At 46.8% G+C, this 16,717-nt stretch overlaps 1 protein-coding gene across 3 annotated transcripts in view; it reads right to left on the bottom strand.

Annotated features, from left to right (window-relative positions):
* PDE4B (phosphodiesterase 4B) overlaps positions 1-16,368 on the bottom strand; it is a 174,720-nt gene extending 158,352 nt beyond the window's left edge. Inside the window, exons 1-2 of one of the 3 annotated variants that reach the window (XM_032117501.1) lie at positions 16,141-16,368; positions 4-138 (exon numbers count right to left, since the gene is read on the bottom strand). The gene's annotated coding sequence lies outside the window, so the exon portion shown is untranslated. The remainder of the gene's footprint in view (positions 1-3; positions 139-16,140) is intronic. The other 2 variants (XM_032117502.1, XM_032117500.1) reach the window with 2 other exon arrangements.
* Between the last annotated feature and the right edge of the window lie 349 nt (positions 16,369-16,717).

The raw sequence follows: 16,717 nt of genomic DNA, 5'->3' as shown, positions 1-16,717 counted from the left end.
GACCTTTTCCTCTTTCTTGTGAACAGCAACAACTCAACTGCTCTGAAGAGCTCCTGGCAGCTCCGAGAAATTCCCTCCTCCTCAGAAAACTCAATCTGTTCTCATTTCCATCAAAAGCTGGGAAGATTTCACAGCACTCTGCAAAATATAAGCAAGGGCATCTATTAGCACCCATGGCTGGAACTTGGGAAAAGTGACTCAGAAAAGAGGGATTTCATGGAATCATGGAATGGTGTGGGTTGGGAGGGACCTTAAAGCTCATCCAGTTCTAATCCCTGCCATGGGACACCTCCCACTGTCCCAGGCTGCTCCAAACCTCATCCAAACCTGGCCTTGGACACTGCCAGAGATCCAGGGGCAGCCCCAGCTGCTCTGGGAATTCTATTCCAGGCCCTCCCCACCTTCCCAGCCAAGAATTCCTTCCCAATCTCCCATCCATCCCTGCCCTCTGGCAGTGGGAAGCCATTCCCTGTGTCCTGTCCCTCCATGCCTTGTCCCCAGTCCCTCTGCAGCTCTCCTGGAGCCCCTTCAGGCCCTGCAAGGCCACACTGAGGTCATCCCAAAGCTCCTCTTCTCCAGGCTGAACATTCCCAGCTCTCCCAGCCTTTCCTTCCAGCAGAGCTGCTCCATCCCTTGGATCATCCTGGAGATGGAGGATAAAATCCCACGGATGCATGGGATGAAGCCTGATTTTCCTACACGCTGGTTTTAAAAACAGCTCCCCAGTTCATCCAGTGGGAAATCCACTACTTACAGAAATTCCTAAAACACAGCTTCATGTGCAAGTTTGGGATTCCCAGCCTCCTCTGGATTCCTTCCAACAGCTCCATGTCCTCCCTACGCTGATTCCATGAGCAGGATTCTCCCTGAGAGCCGGCAGCACCTTTATTTCCTGTCACTGCAATTCTTATCACAAATAACTTCTGCTAATTGAGACCTACCAGTATCATCCAGCTGGAGAAGGGATTTTTCCACTTTGGCCTCCCCCAAGGCTCTGCAGAAGGGATTCCTCCACTTCAGCCTCTCCCAAAGCTGCTCTGAGCTCTGTCCTAATTGCCAGGCTGAGTCTAAATCCCAAGTTTGCTGGTTTAAGCCAACAGGCACCAGGATAAGGTCATAAATTTATCTCTAATAACAAATCCAACCAATTTTCCTACTATAAAAAATGTTAAAGGCAGGATGATGTTTGTAGATGCCTGAGAAAATTCCAACAAAGTTGGGCATGGCCCAAAAAAATACCTTCAAAATAATTAATTATTATTAAACAGTGCCTTAACTTTGATTAGGAGGTTCCTTCCCAGGGTATCAGCAAGATTAAGAGGATTGCAAGGACTCCTCTTTCCCTGGAGTCAATCCAATCATTAAGGCTGCCAATAACCCAGTCAGCCTGTCCCAGAAATTCCAGTAATTCTTGGATTTCCAGCAGAGGGGATGACCAAGTTGTCATTTCTCTTCATTTCTTTCAGTTCCAATAAAAAAATGTGTATTTTGCTGTCCTTAGGCCTGACGTGCTCTGCAGCATTCCCATGAAACATGAGCTGGAATTTTCACTGGAATATATGGCCCTGGTTTGACAGGAAACTTCCAGACAAATATTCACAGCTTGGGCAGAAAAAAAATTTCTGTTTCCCTGACTATGTCAGGGATTTTTATTCTTCTCTTTCTCAAAAGCTCATCTCCTATTGTGGGAAAGTGAACTGAAATTAAAAATCAGTTCTGACAGCTCCGAAGGATTCAGTTGAAGTGTTCCCTGCATCAGGAATTCCAAGGTAATTACCAGGAAAAATGAGGCAGACTATTAATGAGGCAATTTCTCTCCTCCTTGTTCCCTGAGCAAATGACTTGCAGAGCCTCCCACTCCTCAGAGCAGCTGAGCAGCTCTCAGAGAGCAAAGAACAATTATTATTATTTATTATTATTATTATTATTATTATTATTATTTAAAAATCAGTTTAAAAATACACCAAACCCCAGAAAATTCACCCACGTGGATCTTCCCCCTGTAGATTTTCAGGCTGGTTTTTTAAAAATTAGATTTGATGTTCCCCTTGTGTTTCTGTTGGGAAAGGAGCAGCATCACTGAGCCTTGCTGGCCTTCCCAGAGAAGGGGGATGCTGCAGATCCATCGGGATTAATGTGGGATAAACACTGGAGAAGCAAAGCTCCTGCCCCTTGTTCACTTCTTCCCGTCCTGAACTCACCCACAGGTTGCTCTGCTCCAAGAGAAAAGGTTTTAAAATCCTTTTCTTTGTTTTTCTGGGAAGAGCCAAATATCCCGAAAAGAAGGATTTTTTTCCCCCCTTTTTTAAAATTTTATTTTAGAGCCAAGCAGCAAAGCCACACAAGGACCCCAAGCACAGAACAGAACCAAGCCTACAAACAGAGACCATCCTCATCCTCATCCTCCAGAAGTCTTGGAACAGCAGGATATTCCTCACTTTGCCCGTTTTTCCTGTTGGAAAAACCACTAAGAATAGTGGGGAAAGATGAAATCCATCATCAGAGCAGCAACTTCATTTTTAGGCTTTTAAATCCACTTTTTGGAGGTTTTCCAAGCTCAACCCCCCTTGGAACACTGTAAGAACACCAGAATTCCACAAAGGAATTCCAGGCTGAATCTCCAAACCCCTCAAACCCAAAACTCGACCTCTACAGAGCCAAAAATTGTCCTAAAATCCACTTTTTTAGGCCTTTAAATCCCCTTTTTTTAGGCTTTCTAAGCTCAACCCCCCTCGGGAACACCACAAGAACATCAGAATTCCATCACGGAAACCTGAAAGTCCTTAAACCCAAAACTCCATCTTTGCAGAGGCAAAAATCGCCTCCAAACCCCACTTTTTTTAGGCTTTTAAATTCACCTTTTTTAGGTTTTTAAATCCACTTTTTCTAGGACAACTCTGGAGAACCAGGGGAAAGCTGAGACCTGCATGGAGGGAGCTTTGAGTAAGTGGAAGTTGTTGGGAAAAAATGAGCTTTAAGGTCTCTCCCAACCCAAACCACTCCAGAATTCCATGATTTATTCCCAGAACATGGGAGGCGAGGATCTGACCGACCCAAGAGTGGGAAAAGGGCTCTCCAGGATGGAGCATCCTGGTTTTCTGTCCACGATAGCTCCTGCTTTTCTCACATCCCAGATTCCAAAACACAACCCTGAGGGCCAGGGAACACCAGCTAAAAATCAACTCCAACACCTGAGGAAAAACACATTCCATGGCCAATTAGAACCACCATTTCCAGACAAGTATCCCGCTTTTCTCACCACAGGGACACCCAAAATCCAACTAAAAAGGGAAAATGGGGATCTGTGCCACAGCAAGCTCCTGCTGCTGGTTAAATTCCACCCTCCACATCCTCTCTTTTCCCAGGAAAAGGATTCTGGAGCAGAGAAATCGCATTTTCCTAAATATTCACCCAAAACTGCAGAGGCAATGCCTGGCACTGGGAATATTAAAAAAGCCACGACAGCACCGTGGTCAGCTCCAAACCTGCTTTATCCCAGGGTTTTTTTCCATGTTTGCAATTTCCAGACTGAAATTTCTGTCTGCCCATCCAATTAAAAAAAAAGGAAATTAAGACTAAAGGGAAAGTATTTGGCATTCTGGAGATGCTCCCATGTTTTCCAGCAGCCACTACGAGCACTTCCATATTTGATTTTCTATATTCCAAGTGGCATCTTTGACAACACTGATTTATAGCAGGAGATTTAGGGGGGAAAATTGATTTACAGGGATATTTCAGCTTTCTTCTTCCAGGATTTTTCCTTGGAGCCAAAGCAGATGTTCCTGTTTCCTTTGACTGTGGTTGTTTTCCTTCCTTCTGGATCTAAGATTTTGCTTATTGGGAAAATATTTGCATTATTTTCCATGCCAGGCTGAATTATCAGCTTTTATTTTCTTTTTTTTAAATGAAAAAGTGACTTAGCTCATTCTGCAATTTGCTCCAAAATGGAGTGCTGTGAAGTGAGGTGAGAGTGCCAACTCCAGCATTTTCTTCCAGCTTCTCCCGGTAATTTCTTTCCCAGTTATCAAAACCTCCTTTAATTATGTAGAGTGATCCTTGCAGCACTCCGGGGCTGCCTCTTGCTGAACACTTTGGGAAGTTTTGAACCAATTCCATCCTTCAAAGGCTGCAATTAACGAGGAGAGCCCTGCTCAGTAACCCCTGCTTCCAAAATCCCGGCGCTTCCCGCAAGGAATTATCATTCCACAGGGATCAGCTCCGTGTCAGCGCCCTTTTGTGTGTGACACCATAAAAAATCTGGCTCTTCTGGCCAAGTTATTCAATGCTGAAGTTACAGAGGGAATTGAAAAAGTGGAAATTCCAAAATTTTGGGATGTGGGCGTGTCCCAGGGTGTTCCAAGAGGAATCCCAACCTGGATACATCCAGCCTCACCAGGAAAATCACAGTTCTGTGCAGTTCTGGGAAAGGGCAGCAACTGCAAATGGAGCCTGGATGTCAAAAGCCACCAGAGGATGGAATTCCATGGGATATTGGGAAGGAATTCTTGGCTGGGAGGGTGGGCAGGCCCTGGAATGGATTTCCCAGAGCAGCTGGGGCTGCCCCTGGATCCCTGGCAGTGCCCAAGGCCAGGCTGGACATTGGGGCTGGGAGCAGCCTGGCACAGTGGGAGGTGTCCCTGCCATGGCAGGGGTGGCACTGGAGGAGTTTTAATTTCCCTTCCAACCCAAACCAGTCTGGGATCCTGGGATTTTGGAGGCTGAGGCTTTGAGGCACAAAAGGATCATTTCCAGCTAAGCCAGGATATTCTTCCACCCTAACCTAAGGCTCTTTGGAAAGAACAATGTCCCAACAACACCCAAGTATTTTATTTCTGGGCAACCAGTGCTGCAAATACAAAAATTCAACACAGAAATTCTTCAAGTCACAGGAGCCACCCAACTTCTCTGCAGGATTTCCCGTTTTATTCTTAGGATGTGTTTTTCTTGGACAAAAAATGTGGATTAAGAGGATGCACAACTCACTTGGAGCCTCCCAAATCATGAAATCCCTGCCCAGCTCCCTGAATCCCCAAGGAGCACCAGGAGAGGAGTTTTAAACTCTCATCTTTTGGGACTACTTTGCTGGAAAGCTGAAGGGCACCTGTATTCCTGGAAAAAGCCAGCAGGATTTAATTACTACATGGATTTGACAGCAGGGATTTTCCTGCCTGTAAAATTTAAAGCAAAACAACAATGTCTTTCTTACAGCTGGAGAAGATAATTATTAAAACAGAATTTAAAAATCAGTTTTTCAACCTGTCCTCATCACCTCGGGAAGGAGAAGATCAAAAATCCCACGTTATCCAAGGAACAGAATATTTTCTTGGAATTTTTACTACAATCAGACACTCCCCTGCAATTTTTTTACATTAAATGTATGTTCATTCATCTTGCAGGAACAGAGAATCACAGCGGGCGGGGTCGGAAGGGACCTTAAAGATCCTCCAGGGATCTCACAATAAATGTTTCTATTGATTAAATGAAGACTGATTGTTTTGAACCTTAGCTGCTGATAGATAAAAGGTTAAATTTGGTTCAGAAATTAAACTGAACACACGAATTCCACATAAACCTGAAGCTGAGAGGCAAACACAGAGACATCTCCAAGTCGAGTCTTAAATCTGTATTTTTTTTTAATAAATCCAAATTCTTGCCCTTTTAAAAACTCATTTACACCTGAGCAGATGCAAGAAATCCCTAAATATTGCCCAGGGATTTTCAGATCACCACAGACCATTCCAACAGCAAATTACTTCAGCTTTACAACCGGAAAATAATTACCCAGTTAATTCCTCACCAAAACCTCGTTGTTCCCAAGGGGCTGAACACAGCCAGGAGAATTAGGGAATAACAAACCTTGGCTAGAAAGGTTTATTATTAATTCTGGATGCAAAATACTCCAAAAAGCAGCCAAAATCCCAGATTGGTTGGGATTGGGAGGGTCCTTAAGGATCATTTCATGCCAAACCTTTCCACAGGCAGGGAAACCTTCCATTAAAGAATTATCCCAGATTTCTGCACTCCTCGATTCATCCATGAATCCCTGCCAGAAACACCTGGAGAGAGGCAGGTGATACAGATTTTCCAGTAAAACTTTCCCATTTTACACCAATATTTTTAATGAGGACAACAAAATGAATGCACTTCCTTCCGCAGGAAGATCCCACATAAATTCTGGGAAATAAATTCCTTTTTTTTGTAGGTATCCTCCTTCCAAGGGGCCTCCAGAAAGGAGCTGGTGCTGCTTTGAAGGACACAGGAACCTCCAGATTCCTCCTTCCTTATTCCCCATCCTGAAAGAGCCTCTTGGAATGACACTGCCACTTATTTGGGGTGAGTTTTCCCAACTTTTCATGGATCACCAGACATGCAGAGAGACGAGAGTGATGGCATGAGTTGGTTTTCCTGCTTAGGGTTTGGGAGATCCTTTTCCATGCCTATTCCAGAGCTTCCCAGGCACAGAGCGGAAAGCAGGGAAAGGGAAGCTCCAGCTCTCCTTCTGTGGGCTCCCAGATCCCTTCCCCCGGAGCTGAGTCACTCGGATCATACATTCCAACCTCAGCTTCCCAGTTACTATAACAACTTAATGGATTTCTTCTCATTATTAATTACATTCTGCCCTAATCTGCTGCTCCAGGATCAGGGGGAAGCACTCCAGGAGAGCTTCCCTTTTCCCTTCTCCCTGCCAAGGGCTTTTCATCCCCAGCTCGCTCCCACATTCAGGTGCTGCCCTCATGAAGCTGCTTCCCCGGAGATAAGGAAATGCTCATATTCCTCCCTTTGAAAACTCAGAATAGAAGGAAATGGATTTTTTCCTCAAAACAAACAAGATGCCCAAAATAAAACTGCAAAATCTGGGCCCTCAGCTGTTTTCCCGCAGCAAATGTGGAGCAGGGAACAGCTTGGAATATAATCCAGCCTAGCACGGAGAGAATGAGCCCTTTGGAAGCAAAGCCAGAGCAAAGGAGCAGCTGGAACCTGATTTATTGGGTCTGAACTGCACATCCTCGGGGCATGAGTGGGAAACCTCTGCTGCTGGAAAAGGCAGGAAAAGGCAATGAACCCCAGGCCAATGCCAAGGTCCTGAGGTGCCAGAGTGAGCAGAATGAGCCCCTTCCATTTTCCTCTGCATCAGCTTTGGAGCTGGAGAGCTGAAGGGCCACCTCTACCCAAGAGAGGAGAACAGAGGGATTTCCCCTCCCTTCCCTTGGCAGCACCATGGGATGGCGAGGATGGAAGAGTTTCCTCAGGCTGAAGAGCAGGGAAGGATAGCAGGGAAAGAGGGCATTGCCTGCTCCATTCCCACGGGGATCAAACAGCACTGACCCCACAGAACCACAGCATTCCAGACTGGTCTGGGTTAGGAGGGACCTTCAATTCCATCCCATCCCACCCCCACCATGGGCAGGGACACCTTCCACCATCCCAGGCTGCTCCCAGCCCCAATGTCCAGCCTGGCCTTGGACACTGCCAGGGATCCAGGGGCAGCCACAGCTGCTCTGGAAAAGCTCAACTTTACCCTCACAGTCAGGAATTTCTTCCCCCTCACCACATCTCTCCCACCCGATTTCCCTTGGCTTGGGAACAGCCTGTGCCTCCTCACAAATGACTGCAGGTCTCTGATGGAAGTTTTGGCAGATTCCCAGAGAAAATTCCAATATCACTTGATCCGTTTATTTTTGGAAATGTGTCTCCTGCTCACTGAAAGAAAGAAGTCCCACTTCATATGCCAGCCCAAAAATACAAAAACCACTGGGTGCAATGGAGAACCTGAACTTCCTGCAGCTGGAATGGCTCAGGAATGAAGCATTCCTGCTCTTTTCTCCATTTAATTTCCCAGTTTTAGGCATGGAATGCAGAACTGAACTCATCTGCAGAGCCATCAAAACACAGGATAATTTTAAGCCCCCAGCCAGATGGAGAACACTCCTTGCACCCTCCTCTGCAGGAAAAGGGAAGAGGATCTGAGCCCACAGGATTCCAACAGGGAAAGAAGCCTTCTCCAGATATTTTACCTTAAAAAGAATCATGGAAAAGATGATTTGATTATATTTAGTGTGAAAAGCTGCACTGCTTTAGTCACCAAGTCACAGATAAATACAGGGGGAACATTTTTATGCTGCCTCCAATTTTTTTCCATCTCAAATGACAAATTCCCATAAATTTCATTCCTCCCATTAAAGGGCAGCTGTTACACACCTACAAATACCCTTTAAAAACCCATCCATGCAACCACACTTCCAAAAAAAATTAATGGAACTGTGGGTCTGAAATCCAAAGCAGCACAAGGCAGCTGCTGGAACTCCCAGCATCAATCCAGGCACAACTTCCTTGCTCCCAAAGGCACAGTATCAACAATAAACCCCAAAATAGGCTTGGTTTCCTGGAAAGTTAAAGAAAATCTGGTTTATCCAACCAAAAACGTAGGAATTGCTCTACTGGGAAGCAAATGCCCAGCACCAAACTGGTGTTGGATCCATGAGACAGCACCAGATGGACAAAAAAATGGAATAATTAAACATCTCTGGTGAGTAAAATGGGAAAAGGAATAGCCAGGAATACTCCAGGGATTGCACTGTATTCCAGCCTGATCATACAGTGAATCATGGAAGGGAGAAGGGAATTTTGGGGGGATTGGCTGCCATTCCATGAGAGGAGTTTGGGAGATTTCTCCTGCTTATTCCTGGCTTTCTAAACAAACAACCCCAAGATGCTGCATCAATTCCTCCTGCAGTGAGAGCCACCAGCAAAACCCACACCAGGAACACCTCAGGTCACAGAAGAAATCCAATATTTCATCCAGGAAAACTCACCAAAGCTTCTTAAAAGTCAGGAAGAGTCTGCTCAGAGCTCAATCATTATTTTTTAATCATAAAGCATCTCTGTTTTTCCATAAGTCTAAATAAATCCCTTATCCTGCGCTTGGGAAATTCATCCTGAATTTTCCTACACAGTCCTGAATTGAGGAATTAATTACAATTATTTTACATGACAGGAGTCTTGCACTAAAAGAGTTTAAGTATCCTTATACTGAGAGTGGGTGAATAAAAAACAAGGGAAGATTAAAAAAATGTATTTTTCTACTTCCTTTCAATGCCTGTGAGTGGATTATTTTTCCCTTTTTTAAAAATATCTGATTTTCTGGGAATATGGCTCCAGAAGGAAACAAAGAATTAGGTGAAATAAATGTTTATTTTTATAGTTCTTCTGCCTGACTTCATTTGAACACTGCCTCGTTCTTGCTTTTCTGGGAAAAAGGCATGGAAAACCTTCCATTTAGAATGGAATTGATTCATCAGTGACCCACAAGCAGCTGGGAAAAACCCACGATGTTTCCATGGCTCCTGAAGGAATAAGGAAAATGGGAAAAACCCAGGCCCAGTTCTCCTCCAGAACTGGACATGCACAAATAACACATCAAACTCTGGAAGTACAGGCAGGGATTTCATGAATTCATTATGTGAAAGTGCAGGGAAAGGGGCTTGGAATAGGAATTTTGGGAAGAATTCCAGAAAGGAAATGCAAAAAGAATTTGCAAAAAGAAGGGAAAGAAAAAGCGACACAAAAGCAACAGAGGAATATTCCCTTCTCCCAGCCTGGCACACCTGGGAAGAACCAGTGGGAAAGGGCATCCCAACAACTATTTGGGATGAATAGTAACAGTTATGGCAGTGGGAGACACTTTTCCTGGAGTTTCCTATGAGGAGCCTCCTTTGGAATTGTCTCCAGCAAGAGCCTGCCATGGAATCTCTGGGATCAGCAGGATGCTGTGCACGCCATGGAACCCCAGCTCTACTCTTCCTGCCCTGGAACCCACTCCCAGAGAGGCCTCTCTCCAAGGATAACAACCTGGGACAAGCTCCCTGCCCTCCCCTGAGGATCCCAAAACATCCACACAGAGGTTTCTCCAGCAGGAAGAGCAGCACTGCTGGAAGGAGCAGGGCTGGGAATCCAAACTCTCCAATGGACATCCCACATCCTGCTCCTCTCTCCCTGCCCTGTCCCTCATCACTGAGATCCTGGAGAGGCCTCTCTCCAAGGATAATCTGGGACAAGCTCCCTGCCCTCCCCTGAGGATCCCAAAACACCCCTACAGAGGCTTCTCCAGCAGGAAGAGCAGCACCTCTGGAAGGAGCAGGGCTGGGAATCCAAACCCTCCAAAGAACATCCCACATCCTGCTCTGCTCCTGCCCACGCTGGTGTTACTGGGAACTCAACCACCAGCAGCCACTCCCAGCTGGAAAATGGAGAATCCTGCGCTGTGCCAGTGACACTTTTCCAATGTTAAAGTGGGATGTTTGTCCCTCCAGGCAGGAGTGGGTTTAGCCCCAGCAGCAGAGGCCCTGGGAGATTCCTGATCAGCATTCCTGAGCACGCTGTGCATCCCCAGAATCTGCTTTTCCTTGAGCAGAGTCCCATCAAACAGCAGCCTCGCCCTGAAGGTTCCCATATGTCTGACACTTATTTTCTCCTCAAGAGCTCTTGTGCTGCTGGATCATTTTCTGCTTCTCATTTGAGCTGCTGCTTTCAGAAATGGTGACTCCCGAGGCTTCATCCTTTTGGATTCCTCTCTTCTCGAAGTTCCTGCTTCCACTATTTATAGGAATATAAAGGGAGCAAATCCTCTGGCAGCTCCACTCAGGCTGTCTCCAGCAGCTTCCCTGTTTCAAAAACACCCAGGGAATGTTGTCCCTACAGCAGATTGAGATTCTCTCTGGATTTAGGAGAGCTCAGGTGAATTCTCCTGCAGACCTGGCCTTCTTCTTTCTTTTCTCTGCCTCGGTTTCGCATTTCCTTTCTGGAATTCATCCCAAAATTCCTATTCCAAGCCCCTTTCCCCACACTTTCCTACTGAATTCATGAAATCCCTGCCTGTACTTCCAGAGTTTGATGTGTTACCTGTGTGTGTCCAGTTCTGTAGGAGAACCCTTGGAAGTGTCCCTGTTGCAAGGAGCTCCTCGCCAGATTTATCCTCCACATTTCCCAAGTGCTCTGGCAGCCTGAGATTTTCCGTGCTGGGATGCAGTCTGTGGCTTCCTTGAGCAATGACTGAATTACAGAAGCGTGAATGGGACAAAAATCAATGGCAAGAATTTATTTTTCCAGCTGAGCATGGTCCTAATCCTCCCCCAAAGCTCAGGAGGGATTTATCCCTCGGTGCCCATCCTGCAGGCAGCAAATATTCAATCCAGATCAATGGGAGTGACTCAGAAGCTGAGCTTTGTTTAGCAACAAGGTTACAGAAGGTTCTCTTCCGTCAAGGGAAATTTCTCCCCTTTTTTCTTTACATTTCAGATTTTAGGCACCAAAGCTGATTCCTGCACATCAGTGAGAAAACACCACAGCTCCAACAACTCCCAGATTCCCTACGAGCTTCAGGCAGTGCCTTAATTTGCCTTATCTCCCAGAAGGAACACAGCTCCTCGGATGTGCCAGAGGCACCTGAGCTCACCAAGGAGCCCAGGCAGAAACAAAACTGAAAATCTGGTGGTTATTTACTCAAGCAAAGGGTCAACTTCTTGCTTACAGGTTCAGAACCACTGAAATAAAAGCACAGCACCCAAAAGAATCCTGAGGAGCAAATCCTCTGGCAGCTCCACTCAGGCTGTCTCCAGCAGCTTCCCTGGGTCAGAAACACCCAGGGAATGTTGTCCCTACAGCAGGTTGAGATTCCCTCTGGATTTAGGAGAGCTCAGGTGAATTCTCCTGCAGACCTGGCTTAGAAACGCCCCCGGCATGAGCTGATTTGCTGTTCCCTCTCTGCTGCACTTCCCTGGCTCTCTGGAGTCTCCAAGGCTGGACTGTTTCCTTGGATTTATTTTAGCTGACCTCTCCTTCCCCTCTTCTCTCTTCCTACACCTTCACTTGTAGCACAGCGAGCTCTGGCCGTTGTTTCACAAGATCTGCCTTGACTACCTCGTGAAAAAACATCCTTTTATTGCCAACAATCCCTGTCCTACTTCCTGCAGCCCGGCAAGGCTTGGATGAGGAAGGTCTCAGCACCTCCAGCAGCCTTTCATGTGCTCATTGTGGTCACACTGGTCCTGAACACCTCCTGCACGGGAGGCAAAGGCTGTGCCAGCATCGGCAGCTGCTCCCACCAAATCTGCTGCCAAAACCAGGTCAAACGTGGGGTATTATCCCCCAGCAAATTAATTAGAGAGCAAATGAGGCTGAGTTAACTCTTCAGCAGCTGGCTCAGCTCGGTGGAACGTTCTCAACAGCTGCCTGCAAATGAATATTCCAAGTATTCCTCAAAAACGTCATCTCAGAGTCTGCATCCGTTGGAACAGAGCCCAGCTCTTCCACAGAACACAAAACCACCGAGGAGGTTTTCCATCCTCTTCCAGGACACTCCGAGAAACAAAGGGGACATCAGTCCCCTCAACTGCTCTGGTGTGGAGGATCCTGGTGGCTTCTGCTGCTTTTCTGTCACCAGAAATTAATTTAATTTACCACAGAGGGGACCATCCACTGAAATACTGGCATTGCCTCACTTCTCCTGCAGCCCACAGGACAATGGGAATGCTGCAATATTCCCTGGGCAACCAACAGAAAGAGCTGAGGGAAAAATCCCAACAGGGAATCCCAGAACCACAGCAGGTTTTAATGGAAAACTGGGCCTTAACCACAGCTCATCTCCAATCCAAAGAGATTTTGCCCACTTGGCTCCAGCCCCCACAGTTCAAAGCCCATAATTCAGCATTTTTCTGGTGTTCAGCCCTAAAGGTACCAAGTTTTATCATCCTACCCCAAATAAGCAATTTTTTTCCAATTTTGCTCTATCAAATATCTCACTCTATGCAATATCTTTGCTCCACACTGTCCCAATTTCCAGCCTGTATTTTCAGCACCACCAAGATTGTCCTTAACTTCTCCCAGGCCCTGGATCTGCTTTGGTTCCACTTCATTCCCAGTGGTAAAAATATCCACAACCCTCTTTGCTCAGCTTCCAAAGAGGAGAGAAAAATCAGGAAAGAAAATGGATGGAGGGGAGGGGAAAAAATCTCATAATCCACACACACAAAACACCACATGGACAGGCAGAAAAGGGAGAAACAACAACAAAACTAGGGGAGTTTTCTGGATTTTCCACCCCTGAGCTATTTATAAACAAAGTGTATCCTTAAGTGCCCAAACACGAGGAAAAGCCAAACTCAGGGTGCACAGAATGACATTTTTTAAGCAGCTGAATAAGCACAGATTTAATCCAGCCTCATCCTCTAATCTATTTTCTCATCACTGCCAGCAGTGCCAGATGCTGCACCAGAAAGTGCAGGAATTCCACTGGAGGCAGACACGGAATAATCTGCTCTCCCAGGAAGTTTCCTCTTCTTTCTCAGACTGGTTTCAAATACAAAGGATAACCCATTTTACCTTTTTTTATTGTGCTCTAAAAATGGTCTTCTTACATTTGCAAAATTGCTCAGACTTCTGGAGACTTCTGTGATTTACAGGAATTATTCTGCCAAGTTTTGTGCTTCAAGAACACTGCAGCAAACGGGCCCTTGGTCTAATTAGACATTTAATGAAAAATTAAGTTAAAAGATTAAATTCAAAGGCCTGGATTTTTCAATTTTGCCGCATAACCAAGAAAAAAGTTCTTAATTTACTTTCCCTGTACCATTCATCAAGCTCTTTCTAAGATTTTAATCTGAATAATGGATGTATCCTAAATTATGTGGGATATGATGGGATGAAGGGCTCACAGATGATCAGAACACTCAGAGATGTAACAGGAAACACAGCCTGGCTTCCCCTGCATGTTTTCAGCAGCAACAGGGTGGCATCAATTTGTTCTTTTTTTGTAAAAACAAGCTTTAAGCTGAAAGCTGTTTTCATAATTAAAGAAATTCAGCTCTAATTCACCTACCCCAGCTAAAGCATCCCCCTGCATCGCCTGAAACCAAAACACTGCAGCAGCAAGGAGCCCAAAGTGAAGCTGACAAATTATTTTCATTCTCTAAACTGAGGGAAAGGGGGAAAAAAGCCCAGAGCATGAGTAATAACATCAGGTTAAAATCCTTCTCCTTCAAAGCAATATTTCATATAAATATCCACTCATCTGTTTGCAACAGTCAGCAAGTTTAAGGGAGGTTTTTCACCTCGTTGTTTGTCCTACACCTTCCCCAGAGGTTTTTTTTTCCATCTGCCAAGGCTGGATTTACGGCACTGCCATAATCAGACAATTTTATTTTCTAAGGGAACCATATAAAGATTGAAAATTGGAAAAATGGGCACTTAATTTAAAGGAATAAAGGTGTTTCCAGCATTGTTTTGTCACTGTTTTTCCCAAATGTTTCAAACTTCCCACATCTCTTCAGGGACAGCTCCACGTGGATCATTCCAAGGAAAGGATGTGTGGGTGAAAGAAACCATCCCAATTAAAAACTGCCATTTTAGGCAGGATTTTCCAGCTCCATCCGTGGCTATCCATTTCAAACATGGAAATTCCAGGGAGTTGACTGGAGTGACTTTTTAAAGGAGCCTTGTGTTCCCAGAGACGATTACTCAGCTAATCTGGGTTAAGCTTCCTGATGGATAGATCAGGATTTGAATGCTGAACAAGGAGAGGTTTCCATGTGACGTGGGAAGAGCTGGGAAGTAAATACAGAAGTGGTGGAGGAAAAACCTGAATGCATTTTTGGAAAAAAACAACCAACAAGACTCAGTATCATCCTTTACTTCAGGTTCATATTAAAGTACTGCATTAAAAATTATTTCCTGGAATCTAAAATTCCAAAAACGAGAACAAAGCTGTACCTGGAGCACCCGAGCAGGTACAAGGAAACATTATAATAGATGAGATGACAAGAGAAACAGAGAATTACAATGAATAATCTGCCAGGAGAAGCACTTGTTGTACTAACAAGCTTTTATTCCAGATGATTTATAGACCACAGATTTGTTCATAACCTTTTTAACCATCATCTCCCTCTCTGGAGCTGATAATGAGGGGCACAACAAATGAGCATCTCTCTCGAAGTGGCCTAAAAAGTTCTGTGTTCCACTGGATTTACAACCTGCAAATGCAATTATTCAGCTTATTCATTGCTGCTTCTTACGGACACCAGAATTCCAGAGGGAGAAAATAAAAGGCATTGTACGGATTCTGCTGAAAAGAATCTCATACAAGAGATATCTAGCAGGAATTCTCCTCAGTGCAGGTGATCTCTTAGGATGTTTCCTGTTGCAACAGATGCTGAGAATCTCAAAGAACAATTCAGTGCCCTCGTGGCTACATCCCAGCCCCAGAGATCACAGCAAACACCTCGTTCCTTAGCAGAACTGATTTGTAACTCCTCAGCCTCCACCTGAGGAGGGGAGAAAGCTCCTCTCTCTGCCCCACGGGCTCTGAGGCAGCTGATGTGGAGCCACAGCAAGGCAACAACTCCCAGATCCTCTCTGAACTCGCAACTCCCACCAGGCTCCGAACTGAGAAAAGGAGGCTCAGGAAAAACAAACTGACTCAAAGCACCAGTCAGGGAAATGATGCAGAGGAAATGTCTCCGGGAGAGGAGCATCGGGAGCGCTCATCCCACACGGAGTTCCGAGGATCCAGGGTGCACCGAGGTTTTTGGGATGGGGCTGGCCTGTTTGGGAGGGGGAATCCGGCAGGGCAGCCCCCATCCCAGGCTGCTGGGAAGGCACAAATCCCGGGAATGCGATTCTATGGAACATCATGCTGCCACTCGGCAGCCTCAACACCGCCAGGATAAAATGAGCGATTCCAACAGAAAACCCAGGCAGAAAGAATATAGGAAGAAATAGAAGGGATATAAACATATACATAGAATATCTAGAAGATGCAGAGAGCACAGAAATAAAGTAATTTTAAAAAACCAATTAAAGTGTATATCCGTTCTCTGGCAAACCACAACCCTCGTTTGTTTGGGGGTTTTTCCTCTCAATGCCATGTGATGATTCCCCACGACTAAACTTAACTGAGGCCACCCAAACACCCCACAAGTGACTCAGTCCTTGGGCTCCATGGGCCCCGCAGCCCCGGGCACGGAGCAGGGACTGGGACCCAGCGGGACCCCCTCAGGGCCGGGCCGGGCCGGGTCCCCTCACAGCCCGGTGCCGCCTCAGCCCCGGCCCCGGGCGGCGGCCGCGGCCCCACAGGCGGGCAGCGCTTACCTTCGGCGGGGGCTCCCCGCAGGCTCCCGCAGGTTCCTCTCAGCTTCCCCTCAGGCTCGCGCAGGCTCCCCTCAGGCTCCCCTCAGGCTCCCGCGGCCCCTCAGCGCCCCATGGCCCCGGCGCTGGCGGCGGAGCGGCGGCCGCGCTTCCCCAGCGCTGCGGAGCGAGCGGGGCCGGGAGCGCTGGCGGCTCGGCTCGGCTCCTTCCCTGCCTTCCCTTCGCTCCTCGATCCGCTCCTTCCCCTCCTTTCCCTCCTTTCCCTTTCCTTCCCTGCCTGCTCCTCTCCTTCCCTTCCCTCTCCGCTCCGCTCCTTCCTTCCCTCCGCGCTCGGCTCCGCTCTCCCCTCCCGGTTCCGTCCGTCCCGCCCCGCTCTCTGTCCCTCCCCCGCCGCAGCCCCGGCCCCGGGTCCCCCCCGGCCGGGTTTGAGCCAAGGCGAGCTCCGGGAGCAGCTCTGCAGCAAATCCAGCCAAATTCCAGCCTGGATGGGGCTGGGAGCAACCTGGGCTGGTGCGTGGCATGCCTTGCCCATGGCGGGGGTGGGATGAGGGGAGCGCTGAGGTCCCTCCCAACCCAAACC

The sequence above is a fragment of the Corvus moneduloides genome, chromosome 9, assembly GCF_009650955.1.
Source record: "Corvus moneduloides isolate bCorMon1 chromosome 9, bCorMon1.pri, whole genome shotgun sequence".
Lineage (NCBI taxonomy): Eukaryota > Metazoa > Chordata > Aves > Passeriformes > Corvidae > Corvus > Corvus moneduloides.
The sequence above is the reverse complement of the archived record's forward strand: the minus strand, read 5'-3'. Positions and strand labels throughout refer to the sequence as shown.